The sequence below is a fragment of the Tetranychus urticae genome, chromosome 2 (assembly GCF_039701765.1).
Source record: "Tetranychus urticae isolate SD_2017Ah chromosome 2, NJAU_TeUrti_SD_1.0, whole genome shotgun sequence".
NCBI classification, from domain to species: Eukaryota; Metazoa; Arthropoda; class Arachnida; order Trombidiformes; family Tetranychidae; genus Tetranychus; species Tetranychus urticae.
This window is the reverse complement of record NC_142959.1, coordinates 8,071,440-8,087,862: the sequence shown is the minus strand read 5'-3', so window position 1 is coordinate 8,087,862 and position 16,423 is coordinate 8,071,440. Positions and strand designations below refer to the sequence as shown.

Here is a 16,423-nt window from a genome sequence, read left to right as displayed (position 1 = left end):
CATAAAATTGAAAAACTCTGCTGCTTAGTAAATCAGAAAATAACGCTTTCGTTTGTCTAGTCATTTATTGAAACATGAAAGTCAGAATCACTCAAAATTTTATTGTACTTGGTGATTGCGATTGAAGATGCTCAAACAACTGAATATCAGAGTTTTTATCATTTTCTGTGCTGTCGTCATTTTAATCAAAAGACAATATATTATGCCGATCATCTTTTACTCCTGTTTCTTAGCAAAGTAAAGGGTGTTAAGGTTTATTTCTTGCAAAATAGAAAAAGGTAAAAGCGATCTTATCTGAAAATAAAGATGAAAATGGTGATAACATGGCGATAAATATGAATCGGTCACTTTCATTTGCTTGGGTATTTTGATTAACCTTTTATCTTTGTGATTTCATCTCTATCTTCAGATAAGATCTTTTTTCTTTCCCCTGTTTTTGCAAGAAATAAACCTTAACACCCTTTACCAACCAAGGTTTCTTATTGTTTAATCAATTATTTCTTATTCATGCAAAGAATCTTTATTATTTCTTAGGAAATGGATGAAAAAGTTAAGGGCAAGAAAACTTAAAGGGCCAAAGAGGTCTCTTACTCTTTGGGTGATCCCAATTCAAGCTCTCGTGATAACTTGAATAGAGAGTGGAAATTGCCGTTATCATGAATTATTGGATTAAAGACCCATTCAGCTAATTATCTGAATAATTTTAATTATTTCTGTCTCCTTCGAAGAGATACTGATTAAGAAAGATTTGTTACATTTTTACCATTAATAGTCTACATTTTGCTCAATAGAGGGCAGCAAGCATATTAATCTGGAATCCAGATTCTGGATCCAAAAGGATCAAACTCTTTGATCTGGATTGTTGTTAATTTTTTTCAATATTACTTATCATTGTTTAAATGATTATTTTATCTTGGTTCATAGCAATCAAGATCAATCCTAGTTCTCAAAAGTCTCTACATGAGTAAGTGATAAATTTCATTGGATTTTGCTTTTTTGGTTTCAAGGAATCGTCTAATTATCCTGAATACATCTTATGATCAAAGACCCGGAATTTATTTTAAAATTGTTTACTATGCTTTAAAAGACCCGATGCAAAAAATAGGAAAAATGAGGTTTTTTTTTACATTGGTAATTGTATTTCAACAAGACAGTAGCCAATCTATTCAATTCATCGGATCCATTTGCTATTTGAACTTGGTTTCATTACTTACATTACATTATTTTGTTGGTGAAAATCAAATAAGATTTACTTTAAATTGTAGAGTTGAATTGTTAACAACTAGTTGTAACCTTGAAAATTAACCAAGAAAGGTATAATGAAAATGGCCAAATGACCAGGTTTAACTAGCCAAATTGGTTTATTTTTTATATCAATCTGACCAAATGGTTTTAAAAACCACTAAACAATTGAATTGAATCTGGTTAAGCAAATTGTGATAAACAATAAAAATGGTCAAACAAATAAACAAAGCTCATCACCAACCAATGAATTGTCATTTTCATTTTAAATTGGTTCAACGCAAATTATTCGGGTGACTGGTTCATATGAATAGTAGTTAAAGGTAAGCCAGGTTAACTCCAAAGTTAAATGGGAATAATATGAGTGAAAATAAAAGTTACTAATGATTGTAATACAATTGAAGTGTCAAACGTCATGAACATTGAAAGGCAATTTTTGAGATTCCATTATTACCACCATTATTATGACACTCAGGTTTGGTCAAGTTAACATCATTTTACCCTCGTAATGTCCAAATACATTAAGATATTGACAACACTCTTGCTGGTCAATTGTCAACACAAAGACAATTAATCAATTAACTCTAATAATATAATAATAAACAGCCATAATAGCCAGTAATAGCAAAAAACAATGCAATGGTACCATTGAAGTGTTGCAAACAGCCCACATTTGGTCAACATTTGGATTGTTGCTTGAAGCTTTTTTAAAACTAATTGCTGATCAAAAGCCATCTTGCTGCTTTTGATATGAAAGTGATTTTTGCAAAAATTTTTAAAACGCTTTGATCAACACCTTTGAAACAACTGATTTATGTTCAAATTGATTGTGTTGTTCAACACACCCTTAATCATTTCTTGAACATCATTTCAAGCTGTCCGAACAAGAGTATAAAATTGAACTGTAATTATAATGGTGACAACAATGGTAGATTCAATTGTAAATGTGATTCTTCCCAGTTTGTATGAAATGCTACATAAGAAACATTAACACATCTTTAGTTATATTATACACTTATAGCCATTTCCTTAAACATTGTCCCAAATGATCTTTTAAATGTTGATTCAAATTGTTGAAAAAGCGTTTTAAAATAGCTAAGGATGAAAGGTAAAGTTAAACGGGCGAAGACCTCACCATTATCATTATTATGCTTATTATTATTGATATTTGTATTATCATGTTTTGTTTATTGTATCATGTGTTGGGTGTTGTCGCCTAGATGTTCATTTGTATCACCATTAATATCATTACCACCATCACCATCAGAAACATTATCAAATAACTGTTCATCACTGTTTCACTACTTTCGATGAATCTCTATTTCCTTCATTAATGATTGTTCTTTAGCAGACCGGTCATTTACAGGGGTCATAGTTTCAACAGCATCCATTAAACTTCATTGTATATACTGATTAGTGATTTGAAGTTTAATCTTGAACATTTAGCTTATTAATTTGTATCAGCTTTGCTGGAAAGTCAAAGTTGAAAATGAAATTTAAAATTTCCAAGTTGAAAGAGTCAAGTCATTGATGTTTTGCTTTCCATGCCTTTATGCCATCACCTTGTCATTAAACTACAACTGGTTGAATTGTTCAATGAACCATGAATTGAATCTTGGTTATGCTTGAAACAGAACCCATTCATAACAATTTCTCGGGTAAAATCTGGTCAATGTTAAACTGAAGTTGATGTGGAAGCTCATGAATCCCGCTTTTGAGTCAAATTTCATAGTCCAATCTTGATAACCTTTTATCGTTTCTAAATTTTCTCATATCTTGAATAATCTCGGATGTTATATTGAATGGCAAGTAATGATCAAGTTTTGAATCTTTTGAAACTTGTAATCCATTTTTTCAGCGTATAATTATTGTCACTGGCTTTGTCTTTCATTGGACCAAATCCCAAACCAAGTCGCCTTCCAAGCCAACCTGATTTCCCTTGAACACAGCTATTTCTTGAATCTTGAAAAAAATGATGTGAAAGCATCAAAATTAATAGCATTAAATCTTTCTACTGGGAAAAATTTGAAAACTGGACTTATTGATTTAATGAAAAAAGTGATATAAAAAGTGATTTACTTACATGAGATTGTAAATGATAAGAATCCAGATAATAAATTGTTTGGAAATTGGCAAATCACTAGACCACAACGCAACTGTTGAGCATTTGACCTGGATAGTTGCTCGTCAATTTTTTCAGAACCGAACCTTTATTTAGATCGAACAATTTCTTCCATGAATCTTTTAATCATAAATAAATTGTCGTTTTTTTAATACACGGAGTCCAGATTGATTTAGATCGAACATTATCTTCCAGGAAAAACAAATTTTCGCCCTAAATTTGATACAAAAATGTATATTCTTCAATCAAAGCAGGGCATAAACTATTACCGACTCATCACTGAAAAACTTTTCCCAGACTTGTCAGCATCTTTTCACTCATCTTTTTTATAACATTTTTTTCATCATAAGTTTGATGCTCAAGCCAAAAGATTCGTCTCTAACCTCTATTCACATTTTCATTCAAACATGAAATATTATTGCTAATCAACAATAATACAGTCAACATTATAATTTGTTTCCTCAACTTTGGACCCAAAAGTTTGGTCAACTGTAGCTTGATTGACACTGGTTAGCAGCTAAAGAAGACTCAAGAAATGATAGCTATTGACCAACCAAACTGAAGATATTCAAAGAAAAAAATGAAATAAAACTCAGTCCATTCCAATTATAAGGCCAACATTTCCCGAAGAAAAAAAACAACTCAAGCTCTGAAATGAATTAAAAGTTAATCGGTATTAATATTCAAAATAATTAGATGTTAATAAATTCACCTTTCAGACTAATTGAAAGTACAATTGTCAGGCCTATTTATGTTGACTTTATGGTGCAATAGTGGACTTTATAGGGACACAAAGAGATGGTAATTTCATGCATCGTTTGACTGTCCAACAGTGAAGCTCAGGAATAAAGTGGAGCTCAACCAGGGTGAAAATTTTTCCGCTGAGAAAAGAGAAGAGAAAAAAAAATTAGCAAAGAAAAAAATATATTCTGTTCAGGTGTTGTACTAATTGATACTGGACATGATTGTGAGTGAATATTTTGTTCATCTCATAAATATAACACAATTTGTATTGTAAAGGTTAATAATAAGTACAGACATAAGTGACATTTTACCAGTGAAAGTTAATGGTTTAGTTACCTTTGATTATCAGGATGATGAAGTGATTCAAAAATTTAAGCTTTTGTCAAAGATAATTAGCATCTCAAGTGACCAGTGATCATCATCAGAGTCATCATTGTTGTCGCTACTATTCACACAATGATTGTCACCAATGGAGGAGTGATGAGGAGGAGGAGGAGGAAGATGAAGGTGGATTAAGTATACTTTAAAAGAATGAAAAGGATAACTTGAATCACTTTTTTTTGTTTGTTTCTTTTTCTTAGCAAAACTGATATTAGTCTAACATTGTGTTTCTATTATTTCATTATTATATACTTAGCTTTGTTTGTCTAACTTGTTTACTATCATGGCTCAGTGAATGTCTATTCAGAGTGAAGGTGGTCTTTTCTTTTTTTTCATCTTCTTCAAGATGATCATCATCAAGAGTCAACAGGTTTAATTATATCAACGGAAAGTTGAAATTCGTTTGATATAAAGAGAGCTCAATATGGATGGATAATTTCGGGTGGAGAAGTATTAATTTGACTGAAGCAAGTTATGAATAGCAGCAAGAGCAACAAGAAGAAATGCAGAGGTAATCATGACCATCATGTTGTAGTTTTATCCAGGAAAAAACTGAACATGAACATGATTATCGTTTGCCCTTAACTTTCATTAAACAGTCTTCTTCTCAATTTTCCTGCAGTTTAGAATCTATTGGCTTCTTTAAGTTTATAATCAGTATTACATTGGATCTAATGGGAATCAATTGAGGAATCGTAAAAGAAAATAAAAATCTCTACTGAATATGAATAGTTACTTCAATTTCTATCATTTATGTTGCAAAAAATGGAAGACTTGCAGAGGGAAAATTGGTGAAAAAAGTGGCAACTACGCTTTTCAGGATAATGATGATAATAATAGTAATGATGGATAATATTAACCAGAAAACTAGTAATCATTATCACAATTGAGTAGATAGATAATGATAATTATTTTGTTGTGGTTTAAAATAAACTCTAGTAAAGCATGAAAATGAGAAGCTTTCAGTTAACTTAATATCCTTAACGAAATTGAATCGATTGATATTTTTCAACGTAAATTATTCAGCAAAACTCTTCAGTTGAGATCCATTGGGAAGGAGGAAGAAGACGATGATGATGATGACAATCATGTTGAATGTTCAAGTTTGAATGATGATGGTTTAAATCAATAAGGTGGAAAAAGTTTACCACTCAAAAAGTGAATTAATGTTGTTGATGAATTTTCAAATCAACCAGCCATGGTTAATAGGGATTCCCTCAACCTCAAACATAATTGGCCCTTTTTTAAAACGATCACCGGTCCTAGAGTAAAAGTTAAACAATGAAAATTTGATTATTATTGTTGCTTTTCTTATTATAAAATTGATTTATCATAAAAATTAAATTACCAACCATTAAAGTGAAAGGAGGAAATCTTGAGTTGCAAGAGGAAATACAAATATTCAATTGATTCAACAATTTGTTGAGACAGATTCCGTATGAAGCTCATTATGGTTCAATGTATTATAATAACACTCTTTAAGCTACATTGTGATCCAATCATTTGCTCATTGGTAATATATTTAAATTAGATTGCGCTTTTGTCTCAATTGTTTCACTATTGACCACCATAATGGATACCAAAATGGAACCATCTTCTTGAATGTTCTGAATCGTTTTAAAAAGGAAGAGTAAAAAACGGATTGTTAATTGAATTAATTAGAGTTAAACAGAGTTTCTGTAGTCTTACCGTAAGTAATGGAAGAATCGTGATTTAGCAAAATGTTTCCTTCCTTGGTTAATTGTGATCAAGTGCAAAATAGATTGTTTAGAAGTGAACATGATTGTACTCATCAACTTGACCTGTCAATCAATTTTGTATCAATATTATTTGGTAAGAATAATTTGCTGAAAAAAAAGCAGATGAAAAAAACACATTATCAGCTTGTAAGAAAGAGTTTCAAGAAAACATAATCAATACAGTTTTGACTTGGGCAGCTTCAAACTGATATATCATCATTTAAATTCAGATTAAACATCATTTTTTATCCGGATGAAGAAAAGAAATTTCAATCTTTTTTTCATACCTTTGTGACTATTCAATGCAACTTACCTTAGAATGTGCCTTTTGATGTGAATAAGATTAAAGTCAATCAAAAAGGACAGAAGATAGCTTTTTACTGAAAATGAATCAAGTTCATGTCGATTATCATCATTTTAAACATCTTTTAACACCCAAAATATTAACATCTCTGCCGACATCAAAAAAGTCCATCATGAATAATTGAACCTAAAAATGAGTTAAACGTCAGTTTGTAGTAAACCCAATCCTTAATCATGTTAATTTTGATCACAAAAAGTGAAAAAGTGTTCATTTTTGAGTGAAAACTCTTCCTCATTGTTAATAATTTACCTTTTTTTCTTTCCTTTCTAAGTTAATTGACAGGGTAATTGAACTGTCTTTGCATTATAAATTGTAGATCAATTTTCAAAGAATCTTGAAAGGATAGATCATGAGTAAATTTTGTTGATCTTGTTTCAACTCTCGTACGAAATCTTGCATTTCCCAAGACTGTTATACATCATGGTATTGAATGTCATCGAAAGCCAAAAACCAGTTGCTGATCCAACACAATAATGACCTTTTTTAATCCAGTTAAACCTCAAGCTGAAAATCCCAAGAACTGTGAAGATAAAGAAACCATCAGATTCAAGGATAAAACGCAATGAATATTGAATGCATTGTGATCAACAGCCGTTAAAATGAAATACAACCAGAACCAGTGATCTCTGCTTGAATGGTTGAACACTAATTTAGCCATAAATTTGGATAAGAGTAATTGACAATTGATCTAAAACGAAATAAATAAACAGTTATAAATCTTGAATACTATTAGGAAAAGGTTGACAGAATTGGAGGGAAAATACGTCATAAAGTACAAGAGGAAATGCTTTGCAAAATTTTGGTGGGATAATTGAATTGACGATTCAACAATTCTCATTTGTACAATCAAGTTCAATAAATTACTTATTTCATAATTGTAACTACAATTTTAACATCAGATTGGTTGAAATTTTTCCTGAAAATTTCAAGAAACAAATAAACAAGTTACGGTTGTATTTTTAGACGATTTTTGTTTCGCCTTTACTTTTCATTTTTAAAATAGTTTACCTTTCATCTTGACCTCAATTCTATTGACGATTAAAATTGAGAGTCTATTTGTTAACCGCTATTAAATAACAGGCAGGATTAATGATTGATGTGGACGAAATTATGTTAATTGTCATTTTTACTTTCCTTGTTTTGTCAACCTTTTATCATCTGTTCAATCTAGAGAGAGAAAAAGAGAGAAAGTTGAAAAGTTGTCATCCAATAATTAATGCAACTGCCTTTGGGAAGAAATTCAATATTCATGGTTGGATGATTTCAACTTCTCATGAGTCAGACTCACCCTTAAGGGTTTCCGGTAAAGCAGAGAGATGAAGATGACAATAATGATGATGAGGATGATGAAGTTGGTGATAATAACGATTGGAAACAATGAAAGGTAATAATAAGGGAAGGTGAAAAAAAGTAAAACATTGAAAACAAAAACAAGACATAATTTTGTCTCAATAACATGAATCTGATTCAATTTTGACACATAACATCCACCCAACATCCGTCCAAATATCAGTGGATGAAAAATTTCCGTTTCCGATGATGATGACAATGAAAAAAACATGAAACGATAAAAAAGCGCAAAACAATGACAAAAATTGTTCAACCTTATGACTAACTGTATGGTTAACAACCATTGGTAACCTTTGCTATGGCAACAAAGGCACAAGGTTAAGGGACAGTTACATAATAAATAATGATTTTACAATTTTAATGAAATGGTTTGAAAAAAGGTTGACATTTGGTCAGTTAATGGATACAAAGAAGTGCGTTTGGACCAGAAAAAGATGTAACAATGGACTTTTTTGCTTCTCTCTTAGTGTTGAATTTGCCCGGAAGCACATTTTTAACTTAATTATCTTCATCTTTTAACCTGTTTCCTTCCTAATCATCATCATCAACAGTTAGGAAATTGTTAACTTCAATTGTTAATAGATTTAGATTGAGTTTTATTATTTGACCAAAAGTGATTACATAGAGCTGAGATTTACATTGGCAATTACAATTGATTATTAAGATTAATCGCAAGTAATTTCCATTGAAAAAAGATGAACAAAAAGAAAGAGTTGAAGATATTTGAAAGGAACACACTTGAATGATTTTACCTGACAGGTTATCTAATAAATGTTTTAAGATACAAACAGTGATGATGATAATAGTGTTTTATGCTGTCTGGTTCAATGGTCAAGATCAACTGAATTGATGAAAAGCATTTTTTTATAGTAAAAAAATGATAACTGTCAATGACCTGTGGCCAAGAGAGAAGTTTCAAGATTTAATCGATTATAATTTAAATTTCTCAATCTACTGAATTGAGTAACAATAAATGCTAGACAAGAGTTGATCAAAATGAAATTATAATTCAAATCAATTAAACTGACAAAATTGCAACCATAAAGGTTGGTACAGTTTTGGGTTTACAATTTAATAACCAATATAACCCAATGGTTCCCAAAGCAGCCTTAACCAGAAAACCCAGCAAAATCTGTGAAAATTCAATTTAATCATCAAATTATAATCTTGGTGACTTTATTGATAATCAATTTACATGTCAAACGGATCAAAAATATGCAATGACTTAACAGTAATGAATGTAGCTCAGAATGAATTGGGAAAACTTCATGTCAGTCATAAGGCTCATAAATTTATTGTTAACTTATTTTCAAAATCAAATTAAAGGAAATTTTGATTCAATTTAATATCGAGTCATCCTGTGGACAATACATGGTTAATTGTTGATCATGAAAAGTGTCATTTCTGTGCTAAATAAGTGAAGTGTCTGAAAGGTTGATTAGCATCAAATCAAATTATGTCATCAAAATCAAAGCCTATGTAATCAATACAGTTGATGTCAGATATTTGGTCATGAATGAGCTCAAGTTTATTGAATTTCTGGTATTTCAAGTGTTTCATCCATTCATTGTGATGATTTATTGGAATCAGATTAACATTAAAATTTTAGTAAATCTCAATAATGAAGCAAAGTATGAAGCTTTTTTGTTAACCTTTTGGTTTTTTGATTGAATCCTTCCAATTAGAGCTGACATGAATCATCTATCGACCAAAAAGGTTCCCTTGACTTGGATAGTGGTTCAGTTACTGACCACTGTCAAAGGCCATTGTCCTTGGAAAATGAAAAGTAATTTTAATTTACTTTTCAGAAACTAATTTACCTGTTGTTAATAACATTCTTCTTGCGGAAACAATTCTCTGTTAACAAATTATAATCATTTTTCTTCTTTTTTCACTTGTTTTCCACCTGAAATTGACCATTACAAGTAAACAAGGTGAAAAGTATTGTCAGAGCGAAACGTCATTTTGATAGTTTGAAAGACACACAAAAAAAGCTGTAATAATCACAATAATTGGCATCAACTTGTAATGACTTTTCAAAGAGACAACAATCAGTTCCAATGAAAGTGAAACCTTTTACCTCTGAAAAGGTCAATGTCAATGAATTATCAGATGAAAATGGTGAACAGATAAACAAGAGCAACAATGATCAGGTTAAAGTTGAACCAGTGTTTGGATCACAACTGTTAATCCCTCTTAACCAGTATAACCAATGACCAGAAAAGGCTCATCTGTTAACAATTTAATCTGTTTCCAGAATCGTATTAATCATTACAATTACAACTTTTATTATAACCAAGTGATTGATGACTAAATAGATGTTAGCAATTAAATGATGGAAACTGTGATGATACGTAAATGGTGATTATGGTGGTAGACAGATGATCCAGAATAATGGCTATGGATTGATGCATGAAAAAGTGTTGTAAGAAATAAATAATTCATCCAATTGATGATCATGATACTGAATGGCAGTTAGTTTTATCAGAAAATTACCATTTGATTGTTGATTGTAAATTGTTATCTTACATTTGAATATCTGATAAGGATTCAACCTAATTCAGTGTATTTACAGCAATCATGTTATGCGAACATCTTTCACTTGAAATTAGCCCAATTATTATCAATTTATGTATTCATTGTTTAGTGATAATCAGATTATTCAGACTAGATTAATGTTTCAATTGCAATAATTTCCTTGTTTTTTAATTAGATTGAAGTAACAAAATAAAAGATTTAAAATGTTATGTAAATGAAATACATTTCAATTGATTCACTTTGAGCACGGAATCTTCAAATTTTTTCATCATTTCAATCAATTTCTCGATTTCTTCATGTTCATCTCAACTAAAAAATCTCAGCAAACAAACCAAAATCAGTGCAATTCAATCGTTTCAAATTGTCTGATTAAGTGATCTTTAACTTGCTTTAAATTAATAATCAGAAATTTTGATTACCTCAATTAAAAGCACAAAAATTTGGTTCCATTTCAAAACATAAGACAATTCAAATCAATAGTCACATCCATCTTAAAGTGAGAAATAGTCATTTCCAGAATCTGTTTCAAGTTGTTTTTTTCAATTTCTTGAAATGTTGACTGATGAATAACCACACAATTTACATGGACTGATCAGAACTCTTGTCAATTCAATCAAACTGTGTTTTCAAATTATGTCTATTAACAGTTTAATCAAACGACTGAACTGTTTTGGATTGAAATGTTGCCTTTGGTTTGTAAAAGGCAAAAGGTTTTGGTGAAATGTTTATCAGAATAAAATGATCTTTTTTTCAAAGCAAACCTTTAATGGAAAATAATGACATTGAGTCATAATTTTAACTGAAACCAGACTCAGTGATATTTCATGGTGAAATCAGTTTTTAATGGTTCATTTGCTTTACAGCTGGTTAGTTGAATAGTCAATCTTTACATGAATGTTGCTTTTGAACTGCTTATTAGGATCAAATCGACTCTAGACATTGTTCCCATTGTGTGACAATATTGTGGTTTCAGGTCGATTGTGTGACTTGAAATCATTGTCGCTATTAAACTTTGCGTGAAATCATTTGGACAAAGTTGATAATCGATTTTGTTATCAATTTAAAAAGACAATTTTGTAACTTTAATTGAAATATTTCTCATTCGGTAAGACACTCGGCTTGTTTAATCAATAACAATTGTTCATCTGTTAGACTGATGACAACTGTTATTATAAATGAATGATGTTGATATCAATGAAGCTAAACTTTAATTGTATTTCATGAACAAGTACATTTTAAGGTGAAGGAAGACTTTCATGATGATGACCATGATCAAAATCAATTGTACTTTAAATTAGTATCACGCAATAAATTCATTGAAGATAGTTTAACTAACAATCCTGTAAATCATAAAACCGTAAATTCAATTCGAAATGATGTTTCACTTTTTTTCATGTTCATTATTGTGAGAAATACAATTGATTGAGCTTTTCTTTGGCTGATTAACTAATCGCTGTTAAATCTTTAGTTCAAGTTCACTTGATAATTGAAATTTAAGATTAACCTTTTGATTGAGTTTCTGTCAGGAAATTTTGTTCCTTGCAACTCAAATGTATCAATGTGACGATTTGGGTTCAACTCTGATTTATGTGAGTTGGTTTCAAGTCAATTAATTGATTGTAACATTTGCTTTTTATTTAAATTAATTTGTAATTAATAATTGTAAACTGTAAATTATGATAATTGAAGAATGAAATTGGTAAAGAAATCAATTTGTTTGTTATTAAAAGATTTTAATTTGGACAAATGAAGTTAATTTAATTTTGGTTTCGTTTGGAGGTTTTTAGTTTCAATTTGATTTAGTTTCAAGTTTAATAATGTGAATTATCAAGTTAATTAAAAATAATTCACGATTAGTTTTAGGCTTATTCGCACGATTTTATCCTAAAATGTTTCACTTGTAAGAAAGAGTTTAATCACAATTTTAATTAACTCATACTGTGATACTATTAAACCCTTTTAAAGTTGGTTAAATTAAAGTAATGATTACAATTAATATTTGCTTCTTACAATGGCACTGATTCAAGTGTTTTAGCTATTCAAAATATGCAAACAATGAATTTGGTGACAAGAAAATTGAATTTATTCAGTCACTTCTTCATATTGTACCCATGATTGTTGAATCTGGTCAAATTTGGTCAAGGATACCAAATTGAAACACTTTGCTAAGAATAAGCAAGATTGGAATTACATTGTTTACATCATTCAACTGGTTGAATTTGTTAATAATCAAGATAATCAATGTAACCATTAACCAAAAAATTACTGTTCATCCAACATGAACGGCTGAGCCTAACCTAATCTCATTAGATATGATGAAGCCGCTATTAGTAACTGTTTAAAGTCAATGTCATCAGATAATGTTAATGATTATGGCGATGTCCGTGGTGATCTTGGCGATGATCCACACGATGATCCTGACAGCGATCCTGATGGTGATCTTGGTGGTACTGGTGATGAAAAAAGGTATGAAAAAGATCGGATTACTTAATTGTATAATAGATTTGGTCATTTTACAAAAAAAAATCTTACCTAAAAAAAGGTGGATGATGTTGATAGTGGTGATGATATTAATAAATAATGATGTTTGGTGAAATATTGTGCGTGACCAGGAAGGAGATGAAATGAAATGATCATGATAAGACATGGTGATGATGATGTTGATAATGAATAGACAGAGAAATAAGGTTAACAAAAAAGAGGTTTTATAACAATGTACAATAAGATTTATAACCAAGACAAGAAAAGCTCAATGATAAGGATTGGAGTTCACTTTAAATCAACAGATTTTTAATAGGTTATTGTTGATAATGTGTTAACCACGAAATATTAATACACACTTTGAAATATCACTTGATATTAATTAATCATAATTAACGATAAACATTTTAAGATCAAGTTAACCATTTTGCACAAAGAAACCCAATTGTAATGGCGTCAACTGGTTAACGCTTTCCCTCTCATTGGCTATCTTGATTGGCGGTTATTTATGAATTATGTTTTTCATTGTCTATAAATTATGGGCAGCAATTTAATATTTAATTTTAATCAATGATTTTCATTTTAATCCGATTCAACTCTTAAATGATACTTTAAATGAAACAAAATATCTCTTTATATTCATTAAACATTTCAATGATCCATTTATCAAGTGCAACACTTTAACCTCTTCGCAACCAGAAATCAATTTTTAATTAAAATTTTGATTTAAATGTTTGAATTAGTCTTTTTAATGCAAATTGCAATCAATTTAGATTTTTTCAAACTGTTCAAATGAGGAAATATAATCAAACGAAAAGCAAAAAGTGAAAAAATTTTGGTTGTAAATTTAAATTGAAAGTAGCGCTAGTTCATTAGAGTTTATAATTGGACAACAAAAGGTTGAATCTGGTGATGAAAGTATCTTTAAGGATTGGGTAAATCTGTAAATATCTTGATCATTTTTCATCACATGCGATTATCCTTTATAATTTTCTCACCTTTTACCTTGATTTTTGTGTTTTGATGACGATGATGGTTGTGCTGAAGATTGCCATCAGTATTTGTTGCCAGTTTTTTTGAATTTTACTTGTACAATCATCGTTTTCTATCTCACTGATCTTTTTGCTCTTCTTTTTTTTCAAAGCATTTCTTTTGTTGTTTTCCCTCTCTCCTTACCTTTTATTGAGCAAAAAATTCTTGGCACATGGAAAACTTTTCTTCAGTTCCACAAGATTGACTACATTTCCATCATAAGCTGTGACTATTGAGATGGTTCTTTCTCTTTCTCCTTTTCTCCTTCTTATTCATCACCATCTTCCTTTCATTAGGATTTATCATCTTTGGTTTGTGTCATTGTGCTAACCATTTTTTTGCACTGCTAAATAGTAGTTAAAATCTGATCACCTGCTTTACACTATTAATTTTGAAAATTTCTTTGAGTACCTGGGCTAAAGTGAAAGTCAAGGTAATACATTAGTTTGTTAAATCTCTTGTGGGACCAAAAATTCATTGGATCGGAAAATTTGATGCTTAGTTTTTACACACTTGTTTCGAGACTTTTGTTGCCATTTTCATCCACTTTTGTGGTTCAAATTATGGCAACTTGAAGCAATCAGATTAACCAACATGCCGACAATTAACGCTATATTGGGATGTATTTCAACTCAAAACAGGAACATTAAGAAACGAAATATTTTCAATTCACAGTCAAAAGGAAAGGTTAATTCTTGAATGATTGAAATTTGATTCAAAAGTTGCACTTGAACCAAATTTTTAAATCTGGAAAAGGGTTAATGCGCAAACTCTGGTTTAAAACACATGGGGTTAATTTTAACCGTTAAAATTGTGTGTAATTAATATAGTTGATGATGACTTGATTCCGTTTTGTGAATTTAACTCTTCAGATTAAATTATCTGATTGAGAATAGTTTGATTAGTTTTTAATAGTGTAACACCAATTCTGATTTATCTCTCTGTATAATTTTGACCCAACTTTTAGATGGCAACAAGTGTTACCTACCATTTTGATCACACATTAATCTAAAGCAAAACTGATTACTGTTGGTTGGTTGGAGCCCGCATTTGACTAAATTGATCATCATCGAATTAATGTTACCCAAAATGGATTGGAAATCGTACATTTCATTAAATGGTGATGAAGTCAATGAAACTTGCCATTGTTTAATATTCATCAATATCACTTGAATCTGGCAACGAAACTTTGAATAATGGTGGAATATTTTACCCATTTGGACTTTAAAGGTAGATGGAAGGTGATGATGATGAATCTGGTGATGATAATAATGAAAATAATGATGATAATAATGAATGGTAATAAGAAAGCAGTGAAAAGAAGAAGTAATTTGCTGCAAGAAAAGAAATGTAATCTTCACTTTTGACCATTACACATTTTTATGCCTGTTTGCAAGGAAATAAGAAAGAGGACGATTAATAATAGCAAGCCTTTTCCTGTTTGCATAAAATTACATTGTATTATTGTATAATGCTTTCTCTATACACTGTCCACTTTATCCTGGCTCTGTATTTGTGTGTATTTATTGTGAATTGACCCTAAGTGAGGGTGAAATTTGCCGCAAAAATTTGGATAACAATGAACATCATTTTTATGGTAAAATTTTTTGATTATACTCAGCAAGTAGGGTTGAAACTGCAAGTTCATTTCTTTCTGAACGAATAACTTTCTTTTTTTTCTCTCTTTTTTTTATTTCTTTTAGCCCCTTAATATCACGGTTATATGTAATTTAACAACAACTTGGAATGAAAAGTTTACCTGGTGAAATACGATGGAGTGGCAGAAAAAGACTTTAACCCAAGAAAAAGAAGAATAAGAAGAATGGAATGGAAAAATGGCAAAAAAGTAGAAAGTAATAATTATCCCTCAACTATCACATGAAGATTATGAGCTTTGGCCATTTATTAATGGGGTTTGTGATCTATTTGTGTGCCTCCAGATGAATCATCATGCATGATAATGTTCAGTGTTTCTCAATGCTAATCAAATGTTGTCAATTTATCGTTCATCACAAGTTATCTTCACAGTGAAAACCTTTAGTATAACAGTATAATTTGATAATCATGAGAAAATCCTAAACAGGGTTAGAGAAAGGAAATATTTTGATTAGAGTTGCTATTCAAATTGTTGGTTAGTATCACCATTACCAATATTATAGTCTATGGGTGATGATGAAGATGATGACGATAATGATGATAAATATTTGAAGATGGTGATTTTGATGAAAGTCAAAGTTGGACCAAAAAAACTGCTTTGCAAAGGTGGAGAAAGAAACAGCCTCAGAACAAAAAAACTGTTCAACGAATTGAAAGTAAAATATCACAAAACGTTGCAATGAAATGATAACTTGAGATCTAATGGATTTTTTATAAACCAACTGAAGGCAAATAGTTTTTTCAGATGCTGTTGTTGATGTTACTTCTCCATCA

The 16,423-nt window shown here is 30.3% G+C and overlaps 1 protein-coding gene and 2 long non-coding RNA genes across 12 annotated transcripts in view; 1 reads left to right on the top strand and 2 right to left on the bottom strand.

Moving 5' to 3' along the window:
* Positions 1-2,650: 2,650 nt before the first annotated feature.
* LOC149093805 (uncharacterized) lies at positions 2,651-8,200 on the bottom strand. Its single transcript, XR_016198335.1, has 12 exons — positions 7,881-8,200; positions 7,601-7,759; positions 6,842-7,280; positions 6,542-6,718; positions 6,179-6,336; positions 5,842-6,096; positions 5,638-5,751; positions 4,445-4,550; positions 4,077-4,245; positions 3,748-4,013; positions 3,326-3,577; positions 2,651-3,204 (listed from the first exon to the last, which is right to left on the bottom strand). It is a non-coding gene; the product is annotated as an uncharacterized LOC149093805 (long non-coding RNA).
* Positions 8,201-12,192: 3,992 nt separating this feature from the next.
* LOC112539482 (uncharacterized) lies at positions 12,193-13,403 on the bottom strand. Its single transcript, XR_003083343.2, has 2 exons — positions 13,013-13,403; positions 12,193-12,930 (listed from the first exon to the last, which is right to left on the bottom strand). It is a non-coding gene; the product is annotated as an uncharacterized LOC112539482 (long non-coding RNA).
* Positions 13,404-13,930: 527 nt separating this feature from the next.
* The window catches only part of Cad88C (cadherin 88C), a 28,298-nt gene continuing 25,805 nt past the window's right edge, over positions 13,931-16,423 (top strand). For 7 of the 10 annotated variants that reach the window (XM_089266989.1, XM_089266988.1, XM_089266990.1 and 4 more), the window contains exons 1-3: positions 13,931-14,426; positions 14,961-15,590; positions 15,697-15,906. The gene's annotated coding sequence lies outside the window, so the exon portion shown is untranslated. The other 3 variants (XM_089266982.1, XM_089266983.1, XM_089266991.1) reach the window with 3 other exon arrangements.